Genomic DNA, 14272 nt, shown 5'->3' with positions numbered 1-14272 from the left:
AATAAAGAAAAATATTCCCACAGAAACTTAGAAAAAGACGTGCTATCTTTCTTGAATGTTTGCGTTCCAAAGAGATGGTCCTCAGGTATATTTAAACTTTTATTAAATATGACTTTCATATTAACCATCATCAGCAAACAAAGGTGTATACATGATTAAATATTACCATAGTTATAACTTCTGTGCTTTGGGGGAAGTAAAGGAGAGAGAGTTGAAAAGGGAAAGAGATTATAAAAAGAAATTACTGATGATATAAGTCTAAACAGAAAAAAAAAAACACCTATAGTCATTGATACCTACATGACATTATATATTCTCTATATTGATTATTTTTCTATCTTGCATATATTTGAATCAGTCAACTACTCTTGCACAAGTAATGTTAATTCGTATAACATATTTGGAATTTTAAAAACTTAATGCTTGGAACGTCATGAAGATCAATAGAGAGTGGGAGACAATAGAGAATACAATACCATTCAGGATACAGGTAGCGGAGAAATCAACCTCTGGGTTTGCAGTTTCAGTTTCAATAATAAATAGCTAAATGATACTTGTACTGTATTCCTTTGGTAGTCTCTGAAAGTTTTCCATGCAAATATATTACTTTTGAAAATAATTTTGTCTTCTAAGAAATTTATATATAGCGATTCTTTAAGCTATCTTTCAAGTCGGGACTTACTTAGAGCTGAGCTGGAGGCTTCCAGCTCACACTGGGGCTCCCCCGTCTGCCTGATATTGTGGAGGATCATCATTTTTATTACCTCTCCTGTGATAGGTTCTACATATCCTTTTATATGTTGCTACACAAATATTTCTCACTATCGGCGCTGTTCTGTACCTTTGGTTACTTGACATGTCTCAGAAAATATTACAGGCCAATCTAAAGAGAGCTACCTCAATCGAATGCCTGCAAAATGCCATTTTAACTACATGTGATCGTGGTTTTAAAATAGAATCCCAGACTCAGTTTTGCAGGGAACCAAGCGGTAATACCAGGAAAATGTGATTAATGTCTAACGTCACTTCTGCTAATGAATATAAGGCCTCTAGAAGAGTTTGTGGGGTATTTTTACGTCTCCTCTGGTGAAGATACGCAAATCGTGGCTAAGATTAAGCAGTGCAAGCCCACTTGTCCATTCCGATTCCTACATGCTCAGTAGACTGCCTCACATGGTCAAAGTTTTGCTTAGCTGGCAGCTGAGAGTTTAAGAAAACTAACCAAGGAAACAAGCTCCAAGCGGCAGCTCTGCTGCCAGCTCACTGTGCTGCTGGTCCTGCTTGGCTGCATGAGCAACTGGGAGAAAAGGCTCCACTGTGGCTTTACTCTCCTCTACATCAGCCCCAAACAACACCGAGCAGAGGGCGGTCAGCAGTCTGCGCTCCTTGTCACCCATGAGAAAGCCGGAGATTTAATCGTCTCTCTACCATGAAGCTCTCAAGCGTCTTTTTCTGTAGGCAGCTGATCTCTTTCCTCTCTCAGCGTGGCTTTCTGTTTCATTCTGTACTCAGAGACTTTGTATCAAAAACCAGAAAAGGAATCCATTTGAGAGCCTGAGCTAATCTTTGTGTTATTTTTCAAACCTAAATTGTCTCCCTGTAGGTGTATTTGATATTTTGTGGTTAGCATACAGTGTGCCCGAACACCTATGGTTAACAAATGTCTGGAGGGAATGAAAAACACAGGCTCTCTTACTTCACATAATCCATCAAAACCACACAATTCTCTTTCAAGGGATAGGATAAATATACTAAACATTTGGCAAATTATTTGCTACTAAGTTTTCTGTAGACTTTATGAAAACTAGTACCCTTTCTTATAATTCCCACACTAAAATACATAAATGTATTCAATGACTTGTTTTGACAGTCTATTTTTAAGGACCGCAAAGTTTTTTAAAAAAAAAATTAAGGCCATTTGATATGATTAAAGATGAAACAAAGATTCCGGGCCTCTGAGAATATATTCACGGAAATGTCCTGTTTTACTTGAACATAGGAAACTAAATCACTCAAGTAAATGTGATCAACCAGCCAGGTTGTTGTTTTCAGCAATGTTTTGGATTAAACTGATCTGCTATGTGTCAAAAATGATCCATGAGTCCACACATGTCTCCTCTGAGTAGTTTCCAACCTGGGAAGCAAAATATAGTCTTGGACTTTATCCCTGCTCCATGACACAGAACATTCAGGCCCTCCCAGGTCCTAGCCTGATGGTTTCAAAGATCATTTATCTTATCCTGACCTCCATACAGATTGGATCCTTGCCCTGAATAATAAATATCCTTTCCTTTCCCCTGGTGAACCAAGGCATGCTTTGAGTCAAATCCAGCACGTGTCCTCCCTCCTCAATCAAACTCTTTTGACATTTCTAGTAATGGAAGCCTCTCTCCATTATTCATTCTCTAAACTTATTTTGAACTTACTATCTCAAACAATTTAACAGTTAAGTGTGTATTACTGAATGTCCTGAATTGTACATATTTTCTCCAAAACACTGTGTTTTACTGGAATACATGAACCATAACCTTATTTCCTAATATACACCAAAGTGACTACCATAAAGCTAATCACATAGTGAGAACCCAGTAAATGCTCGTTCATTTCATCTTTGTAAATTTGGTAAACAAATGGTGGTTCCATTATCAGTAACTTAATGATCAAGGGCTAAATGCGACTTTAAAAATTCTACTTTAATCTTTATATAGAACACTCTATATCTGGACGTACCCAAGAACCCTGCCATGTATTAAACATCTATTTTTATGAATCATTATAGATGAAATTGTGGATAAATGACTTTGTGCTCAGTTGTTCTGGGAAATGCTTAACATTTCAAATAGTGCAATTGGCTTTTCCAATGCATAGCAGGCTTTTCAAAAACTACTGCCAAAAATTGTTTACATAAAACTGCTTTGTCCTTAAAGAAACATGATGTTCAACTAGAAACACATGTTTCACTTGGGTTTCTATTAGCAGCTCTTAACCTAAAAATGTTCATTTGACTCCTTAAAAGGAATTAAGTTGATACACTCTTTAGAGTAAGCCAAGTGTTTTAACTGAGAATTTGACGTTCTTCTATGTCATTATTTTATATTTCAAAGATTACAATGAGTTCAATATTCATAATTTTTAAATTGTCTTAAATAAATTCAGAAATCACATCCTTTCCTCTCTCACCTAAGTGACTGCTGCTAAAAAATTCTGTAGAAACATTCAGGTATCTAATAAATTTATGACAATCCAATAGCTTAATTTGATTCAATTTCTTGATACTTTAGCATATTGATTGTGCAAGTCACCTTAACATGCATTCTCACATCAAGGCTTATTTTTCCTTTGTTATATTTTTTTTTTGTTATATTTATTGTTATACATATAAAGATTGATTAGATATGTGTATAATTACTTATTTGTCTTTTTTCAACACTAGGGTCTACAAGGGCACAATTCATGCTTGTTTTATTTACCTTTACATTCTTGGTGCTTAGGAGTTACAAGTACAAAATAGGTTCTCAACAAATATTTATTGAAAAATGAATAAAAAAAGAAATTCTTATTTCAGCTCCAACTGTAATGAGTTTATAAGTATTATTGCCATCCTTCCATTAAGAAATAGTTGCAGAAACTGAAAACCAATGAGTGTGGATCCATCACAAATTTGAGGTCACAGGGCAAATTACCACCCAAATCCAAAGATACGTGCACATCTAGACAGATGCACATCCAACCAAGATTTGCTCCCCAGAAGACACTAGGGATATTTAAATGATACTTTTGACAGGTTACTGGAAGCTCAATGAAGACTAACATGAGAGTGAAATATTTCTAGGGGCTACAACCCTGGGGCAGGAGGGAAGTGTTCACTTATCTGGGCTTCCTCCTACAATCCATGTTTTCACAGTGAGGCTTCCCGAGATATTCCCTTTTGGCCCAGGCAGAGAGAGAACTGTAACCATTGGGCAACATTGGCAGACATGTCCCTAAGAAAAAGACTTCATCAGAATACAATTCTGAACCTTATCCCAACTGCAGGAAGGCAACTCCTCCCCACTCCAGCCTTCCTGTCTCACTTAAGAGGGTAAAAAATGAAAACAAAAAGAAAGCAGAGAAAAAGGTTCAAAAATACATTTGGAAAACTGCAGGAGAGGGAAAAAGCTACACACCATTGGAGGAGTAACAGTAACACTTGTAAAGCGTCCAGCTCCAAGACACAGGCCCATTAAATAACTGAGACTAAATTGGAATATATTAGAATGTTCAGCCTCACCTACATCCTACCATCCTACCAACAAGCCTCCAGTATAACAGTGTATTATGGAAGAACGAGTTGCAAGAAACATTCTTTGAGTACGTTGCAAAATCCCAAGGCCAAGAAGGGAGACAAAAACAAAGATATTAGAGCAATTTGGAGACTCTGGTATCTATAACTGAAACAATAATTAAACACAGCCTGACTCCCAGCTAGATCTTGACCCATGAAAGAACACAGATGAATTTTATGAAAGTTCTTTTAATAGTTGCTATACAAAAATATACACTATTTAGAGAATAAAAAGACAAGCCACAATTCGAGAGAAAATATTTGCAAATCACATGTCAGAGGAATTATTTGTATCCAATATATGCAAAGAACTCTGAAACTCAACAATGTGAAAACAAAACACCTAACTAAAAAATGGGCAAAAGATCTGCACACACACTGCACCAAAGGAGATATGCAGATGGCAAATAAGTATATGAAAAGGGGTTCACCATCCTTTCTCATTAGGAAATTTCAAATTAAAGATACCATTAGGTACCACTACACATCTATCAGTATGGCTAAAATCCAAAAAACTGACTATAGCAAGTACTAACAAGCACATGGAGCAACAGGAACTGTCATTCGTTGCTGGTGGGAACACAAAATGGTACAGCCACTCTGGAGACAGTTTGGAGGTTTTTTATGAAGATAAACATAATCTTAACATATAATTCAGCAACTGTGCTTTCAGATATTTATCCAACTTTTTTGAAAATGTAAGTTCATAGAAATATGCATTGTAAAGATATATACAACTTTATCCGTAATCACCAAAAACTGGAAACCAAGATATCTTTCAAAAGGCAAATGAATAAACAATATAATGTTATTCAATAATAAAATTAATAAGCTATAAAGTACTGCAGAAATATTGATGAATATTAAATGCATATTATTAAGTGAAAGAAGTTAGTCTTAGCTTTACATTGTATAATTCCATTTGTTTGACATTCTGGAAAAGGTAAAACTATAGTGATGGCAAACAGACCATGATTTACCAGGGCTTTTGAGAGATGAAGGAGGGGGTTTGATTTTATAAAAAAGGATTTTTTAAAATATGTCTTTATTGATTTCCGAGAGAGGAAAGGATAGGGAGAGAGAGAGAAACATCAATGATGAGAGTCATTGATCGGCTGCCTCCTGCACACAGGAGTATCGAGCCCACAACCCAGGCATGTGCCCTGACCAGGAATCAAACCTCGATCACCTGGATCATAGATCGGTGCTCAACCATTGAGCCACTCCAGCTGGGCAAAGAAGATTTTTGATTGGGGAAATTATTCTATATGATACTGTAATGATCCATACTGATGTTTCCCCAGGGTTGGTTTAACAATTCTGAAACTACTATACATGAATCTGAATTTAGTATTAATTTAATGCATAGTGATGGTGCAAACCAGATTTTTCACTGCCCTGGGAGGTTATAGACAAACAAGGGGGAAAGGAAAATTGTCCACATGATACTGGCAGAGTTGAAAACATTAGCATGAATTCATGCTTAGCTTAATGTAGATGCAGAGGGATACACAAATGTTCATCATATGTACATACACATGGGTTAATAGACACACATACACATGGGTTAATAGATACACATGGGTTAATAGACACACATATCTTCTTGCTCTGTGAACTGAGAGGCTTAGAAGGCAATGACATCTAAGTGGCACTAAGCACACCCAGATTCCAGATCTTGGTTTCTAATGTCATTCTCTAAGAAACGAAACTAGGATTCTTTGGAGCAATGCTCAGTCCAGGACTGGGACAGGGCTTATATAAGATCAAGTTTGAACATCTTATAGTAGCAGAAAACAAGGAAATGCTAAAAGTGCAAACACAGCAATGATGAAGGTATGTCAAAGGAGAGAGGAGTCAAATGAAAAGCTCCCAGTAGCCAAAGCCAAAACAATTTGGGCAACAAAAATTAATAAGGTAGTATGAGACTGTAACCCAAAGTATAGTATTAGATTGTAACCCACAGTATAGTGTATAATCCATGAGACCAAACTGATGCAAGCAACTGAATAAACAAATAAGTGGAGAGAATAAACTTTTTCAGAGAATTCAAAATAATTTGTGTAGGTACTCATCCCTCAAGGAGGTGAAATATCACTCCTATTCCGTAAGTATAAGCTACACGTAGTGACTTTCTTTCAAAGATTACAGTAAGAAAGGAGTAGGAGTTGAGGAAATGCACATTGGAGGAATCTGATACACATTATTTCAGCCAGGGGTCAGTGCTAACTTCAGCAGTGATGAGGCATGTAAAGAATAGTATATACCCTTCGTATGATGTGCTGAAATCGTACTTTACCTCTGTGATCTTTCTCAGAAAAACCCGTAAGTTCAGTCAAACCACAGAAAAACATCAGTGAATCCCAAATGAGAACCCATTTTACAATACCTGGCCAGTACTTCTCAAAACTATCAAAGTCATCAAAAACAAAGAAAGCCTGAGAACTGTAAGTCTAGAGAAGCCTAAGGAGACATGAATACTAAAGGCAATGTAACATCTTGGAAGGCCCTCATTAAAAACTTTGTTTTTTAATCATGATTAGATAAAATCTAAGAAACTTGAATAATGTATGGATTTTAGTCAATAAAATGTGTCAATATTGCTTCATTATGTCTGACATGTATAGGGTATCCAAAAAATGTACACACACTTTGAATAATTAATTCCAATGGGTTAAATCTGAAAGGAAAGAAACATCAGTTGAGCTATCAGCTGTTATGTGTGTATACATATTTTTGGGACACCCTATATACTAACATACATAACCAGAGGGAAATATGAGTGTAGGATATATGAGAACTCTGTATTATCCTCTCATTTTTTCTATCATTCTAAAACTATTCTAAGATAAAGGTTTATTTTAAAATGAAGTTTGCAAAGCAGTATTATTAACTGTAGTTATATTGCTATACATTCAATCTCTAGAAATTTGTTGGATGTCTTCTGACAAATGAAAATTGTATATCATTCCACTTAGTTAGGTCTTTAATTTATTTCAGTAATGTTTTACAGTATTCAAGATCTAAGTGTTTTACTTCTTTTTTTGGTAGATTTATCTTTAAATACTTTAGTTCTTGATGCTATTTTAAATGGTATTTTTAAGTTTCAGTTTCTCATTGTTCCCTGTATATTTGATGTTTGCATATTAATACTGCAAACTTGCTAAACTTACAAAACAGTTTAGAAGTGTATGTTTTTTAAGAACCCAGTGAATTTTTTACATAGATAATTGCATGGGGGGGGGGGCAATCTTGTTTTTTACATTCCAACCTGGATGCCCTTTTTTTCTTGCTTTATTGCACTAGATAAAATCTCCAATATAGTATTTAAAATAAGTGGTGCAGTCAGACATCCTTTTGTCTTTTCTGATCTTAGGGAGAAAGCAGTTAGTCTTTTACCAGTAAGTAAGATGTTAGTTGCAGGATTTTTGTAGTTGTTCTTTATCAAGACAGACAAGGTTTTCTTTATTCCTAATTTGCTGACAATTTCTATCAAGAATGGATGTTGTAGCCCAGCTGGCATGGCTCAGTGGTTGAGCATCAACCTAGGGTCCAGGCGATCGGGGTTCGATTCCCGGTCAGGGCACATGCCCGGGTTGCGGGCTCAATCCCCAGTGGGAGGCGTGCGGGAGGCAGCCGATCAATGACTCTCTCATCACTGATGTTTCTGTCTCTCTCCCTCTCCCTTCCTCTCTCTCTCAAATTTCTCTCATTGTCTTAGTGGCTACTCTTTTCAAGGCTTTATCTACTCTTCAGAAATAATAGTTTTCAGACCCTTCTTCTGTCCGTTATACATAATTTATTAAAATTATTAAGGCCCTTTTGTTGGTAACAGCAGGAGTCCTCAATTCACCATGTCTCTCAGAATCTCTTTTTTGACCTTGTCAAAAAAGAAAACTTTCCAAACCCACCCCTAAGAGGTTCTAATATTGTTGGTTTTGAGGGAAGCCCAAGAAACTGTAGTCTCAACAAATACCTCTGTTCACTCTGATGTAGGTGTCCTTAGGAAACACATCAATAAAAACAGGCCATACCATTTTTTCAAGTAAATACATGCCATAATTATTCTTTTGCTGTTTTAGCCTAGCAGACAGCAAATTTTTAAAGAACCTCTATAAAAAGTCAACCTAAACTTTTATGTATTTATTTCATTACTGTACCTCCTAAGGCCGCGCCTCATCTCCAGGTGCTTGGGAGGGAGCTTGAACCCCGGGCGTGCACAGCGCACCTCCTCGGTGAGCACCTGACCCCCCTCCCTGACCCACATCCCTCCCTGTTTCTCTCCCTCACACTTGGCCTTTTCAGACACGCATTACAAATGGCTGCTCACTCACAAAATGTGGGCTAAAATAACCTTTCTTTCATGCAATTCCTATAATTCTAGAGATTAGAACAATTTTAACATATTGGAATTAGATGGACTCTTAGAGGTCATTTAGTTTAACCCAAACATTTGAGAAAACTGAGACTAGTGAGATTAAATAAATTGTCCCATGTAAGCCATTTATGAGCAGCCCGTCTAGTTATATTCTAATTCATGACGTGGTGCCTTCTTGAGAAAACTGTACTTACTAACAATGGCTCAGGTGTAGTACTAAATAATGTATTGCATGTTTTGTAATTTCTTTTTACTTCATAACTTATATCTCAAACCAGTTTGTAAGCTACTTCAGATCATGGCCCAAACATCCTTTGTATTCCCCTCAGAGTGACTAGCACACAGTGGTTACTCCAAAACGGTATATGGTGCGTTTCCTTTTTTTTCATTTTTCCCCCTAAAATACATAATATAAACCCATGTGCATAAAATAGGAAAACCAGTTATCTGTAAAGAGGGGAGAGAGAGGGAGAGGAAGAGGGAGAGGGAGAGAGAGGGAGAGAGAAGGAGAGGGAGAGGGAGAGAGGGAGAGAGGGAGAGAGAAGGAGAGGGAGAGGGAGAGAGGGAGAGAGAAGGAGAGGGAGAGGGAGAGAGAGAGAGAGAGAGAATGAAAATGAGCGTAAGGAAAAGCAACCAGACCAAGCTAAGCAGGTTGCTTTGGTAACACTCGGTTCAAGGCTTTTGTTCTTTTAGAGCCAAACATTTCTCTGATAGTCATGATACAGAGCACCATCTAGTGGTTTTATTGATTCAAACAATCCACACTTTCATGCTCAATTTCCACTCAAGCAATATAAAAATGCTAGTTTTTTATAGGATGCAATACTTCAGTTATGAAATAGATACTTTAGAGACTCAGTAATAGAGTCATCAATTGTTTTGTGTGCACGTGAAAATGCATATTAGGGAAATTTATGATTATAATTTCCTTTTTAGAGTTTAAAATAATGATTATTTGTTATAAAGGACTAATTATATGGCATTTCTATGAAACTTTTGAAGAATATGAGCATCATATCTAAAATAAGTTTATATGTAATATATGCAAAATTATAAGTGCATGGCAATCACAAGTGCCATTCATGAAAAGTACCCATTTTGATCAATTTACATTCGAGGGGGGGGAGGTGGGGAGGTAGGGAGGGCGGGAGGGAAGGCAGGAGGAGGAGGATGGAAAGGAGTGAAGAGAAGTGAGAGGAAAACCCTTTGCTCTATACAAATCTATGTACATCTGCAAGGGAGACAAACACCCAACTCCATAATTACTTGCATGCCAATAAAACTCAGCTTGGGTGGGGAAAATGGAAAATTATGCTGAGAGTAAGTCATTGTATTCCACAAATATACTTACAATAAAGCCATGGCCAAGATTATTCATTTAACACATTGGATTGAAAGTTAACACCTATTTTCTGAAAACAACATAAATTATGTATATGCCAAAAGAATAAAACTTTTTTAAAGCATTGGGGTGATGATTTGCAGGTATTATAGTTTGGATTCTTGCTTTTTAAGAAATGTTTGTGTTTTTAATTTCAAATCTGTCAATTTGTCATGTATTCAGGGACTCCTGCTGGAGAAATACTACCAAGAGTTAGAACAAAAAGAGGTTTGCAAAGATTATGTACACACACATCAAGATTTCAAATAAGCCCATGGGCTTATGGCAATTTTCCACACTATTTTCTCTCCTTGGAGTGTCCATTTCACCATTTCCCCTTCCATGTCCCAGATAACTCTTACCCACCCCACAAGACTTAGCTCAAGCATAACCAAAACAAACAAACAAACAAACAAACAAAAAGACCTTTTGTATTTTTTCCCCATATTCCTGTTAGCAACTGAGTATACTTTTATCTCATGATCCTCAACCTTAGCTACACATTGGAACCACCTGGGGGGCTTTAAAAAGTACCCAAGATTTGTATTTAGTTGGTTAGCTTAAAGCATCAATACTGGTATTAAAAGCTCTTCAGAGATTCCAAAGTATAGACAATGTTAAGGACCGTTGCTCTGTATTCTCCCTTCCATGTTACACTGAAGTCATGCGTTTATGTGTGTGTCTGTCTCCACTTGATTGTAAACTCTTTCAAGGAAGAAACGTTATGTGCTATTTTACCTACAGCCCTTGGGAGAGTGCTGGTATATATTCTATAACTATAAATAGTATTGAACTGAATTAACAATCTTGACAGGACTTTAATTTTACATAAGAGAGGAAGAATTTTGAATCAATGTGTCTTGGAGTTGAAACAACCTAGTACAGGGCATTACTAGGGAAATGTGGAGGGAGCTATAAGCTCATAATCCTGAAAGTCATACTGGTGACCTGAGACAAAGGCCGGGAATATCAGTGAGAACTGAAGAGAAAGCAGGACTTCAGAGGTAATTTGTTACATGTGTAAACATCAAATACAGAGGGGACTGACATTAGATGTTTCTCTGTCACTTTGCCAGACTTAATGCTAATTTGTACTAAGGCAGGCCTGGCACCTAACTATGGACATTCCTTCCAGGTTCTCTCACCACAAGGCCTGTGGGACAGAGAAGAAAATTTAATGGGATAAAGAGTACAGACCCAATAGCCATTCCCTCCTGCAGGTCACCAGCACATGGGGTATTGCACATGCAAAACAAAATGTTCAGAACGAGACATTTTTAATCAGGCTTCATGATAGAAATGTGAAATCGGGCAGTGCTTCATTACTAGGATGCCTGCTCACTTGGCATTTACACAAGCATAGCTAAGATATGCTACTTCTGAAATTTAGTGCAAATTAAATTAATGCTTTTCATATCTCTTTTAAAGTCAGAGTTTCCTAAGCTGTATTAAACATGCTTTTTTTCTTCGCATATCTTTATCAGTAAGGTATTAGTATTCTGCAGAACTGTTCTATCATCTCAGTGTTTCATAACGTGTGAATGCCAGCTTGTGTACCCTAACTGATTTCAGCTTCTTAAGAACAAGATCAAAGTTTTACATTTCTTTGGCAAAATAGGGCCACTTCGACCCCTGAAGCCCATACCCTGGCCTCAGGGCACAGAGTCCTCGAAAATGAACCATACTTTTAAACATTAAGAAGAAAACAGATCCTAAAGTAAATCACTTAAAAAGTATGGCCATCTATCCTTTCATTCACTCAATGAAATGAAATTGGGCAGTTGTAAATGAAGACCAAATGAAATAATAGAAGTACAAGCCCTTTGAAAAACTTACAAAATGCTATGAAATTGCCACTGAAATTTGAAGGGCTATTGAGGTTGAAGATCTTCCTTAAAGCTGTAATTGATTGATTGAACCTGGGATTTTGGAGCATTAAAATGATAAATGCTAATTCTATGTAGCCATCAGGTCATTTCAGAAAGAACTAACCTAAAGAAAATGGCTCCAGTCAGTAGCCAACTAGCCATAGCACTCTTGATGTGTCTAAAAGTGATACAATAATAATGCTAACATTTTCTAAGCTCCTAATACTTGCCAGGTCATACTAAACTCTGTATGGCTACCATATAATGCTAATAAAATCCGGGAAAGTGTAAGTATATCATGTTCAGTTTTTTATAGGTGAGAAATTTCTTTTCATAGCTTATAGCCATTGAGAAATGACTGTGTGCAAGGATTTGTAGAGAGCTAGAGATTCTGCAGTGACTTACTTCCTTTCATGGAGCTGATGAGGACAAGCAATATAAATAAGCAAATATGCAAGCCAAGAAGAAAAACAACAAATAAAGACAAGTTGTCCAGAATTTAGCTCAGCTACTTCATGGTATTGTTGCCTGTTGCCTCGGGCATGTACTTGATTTGACCTTCAGGGCCCTTACTTGACACCAACCCCCTCATGCAAATACAGGCCCTAGATAACAGCCTGAAGTCACAAGTAAAGGTAAGTTTCTGATATGACTTCCCCATTGATCCCTGTGATTAAAAGGTCTCCCCACCTCCCAAGGCTTTCTACTTGTGGGCCCCTTGGTTAAAGCCCCTATAGAGCTTACCAAAACCCAGCTCTTTTTTGGTTTGAATTGACCAATCTGGCCTTAGCCCCAGAACCCCAAAACACTCCACCCAGGACCCTAACAAAGCCATGTGCCCCAGATCCTGCCTCTCTCTGCCCGCACTTTGCCTTGACCTCCACGTGTCCCCTCAAAGCCTGCTGTGGTGTACTTCCTGTGAGTAAAAAACCTATTTCAGTTTCTCTCGTGGTCTTTTGTCAAACTGTGGCTCACCACCTGACACCCTGGGACTCTACTAGCAGGCTAATTTAACAAAGTCACACCACAAGAACTATACAAAGAATCAAAATATACAATTAACCTAATTGACCAGAGAGGAAGATTTATTTGAGAAAGTGGCTTTTTAACTGAGATGTAAGTGACTAGACAAAATAAGACCTGCAGAGATCAGGAGAAACTGATTTTCAGAGGGAAAAAAAGAGCAAGTGAAAACATACTGAGGCAGGACTGAACCAGCATCTTTGAAGAAAAGAAAAAAGTCCAACGTGGCTGGGGTGGGCGAAGGGAAGAGAGGCACGAGACGAAGACAGAGAAGCAGAGACTAGTCATTTAGGGCTTTTTAATTCATGTTGAGGCTTGAATTTCATTCTAATTGTGAAGTTTAAGAGGGATGTTACAGAGCAGTTATATAAGATACGATTTTTAAAAATCACTCTCCGCTGTAAAGACGGATTGTACAGGGGCAAGGGTGCAAAATAAAAAGCATTTTAAAAGCCACTGCAATAGACTGAGAAAAAAGTGCTCAAGTTGTGGACGAAAGCAGCAGAAACGCAGATGTGAAGACGACAGATTGTGGTGGACGGCTCACGGAGGGAGAGGCAAAGAAGGGTAACTAAGGGCGCTGCTGGAAACTGTGGCCTGAGCAGCTGGGTAGATGGGTTTCCCTACTGATTTGTGAAGACTAGGAAGTACTTACTCCCTGAAAGTACATTTTATACCTGAGACTTGAACTCTAACCCTTTTATGCCAGAGTTCACACCATTGATTAACAGAAAGGCTGTTCAAGAGACTACATTTTCTTTCCAAATTTATATTACTTTGGTGAATATTGGAACACATTGATATTGTGTATATTTTTCTTCTATCTGCATCCGGGTAATCACTCAATTTTTCAAAGTACACAAAATATTTTATTGTTGCAAGGCACTGAAAATAATTCATATGTTGAAACCCTGATCCCAAAGTGTTGGTATTTGGAGGTGAGGCCTCTGGGGAGAAATTAGGTTATGAGGGTGGAGCCCATATGAATGGGATTAGTGCCCTTATAAGAAGTCAGAGAGTAGCCAGCTCTCTTTCCACCACGTGAGGATACAGCAAGAAGCAGACATCTGTAAACCAGGGAGAGAGCACTCACCAAGAACCCAACCATGCCAGCCCCTTGATCTCAGATTTCTAGCTTCCAGAACTGTGAGAAATAAGTATTTGTTGTTTAAGCCACCAGCCCATGGTAATTTGTTATAGCAATCTGAGCTAAAAAGAATTCTAATCTCCTTTACAGGCCTACACAATAATTACAAAAAACAACAACACAACAAACCATAAGAAACAACTCTCAATTC

This window comes from Miniopterus schreibersii (assembly GCF_964146895.1).
Source record: "Miniopterus schreibersii genome assembly, chromosome: 3".
NCBI classification, from domain to species: domain Eukaryota; kingdom Metazoa; phylum Chordata; class Mammalia; order Chiroptera; family Miniopteridae; genus Miniopterus; species Miniopterus schreibersii.
This window is presented reverse-complemented; position numbering follows the sequence as displayed.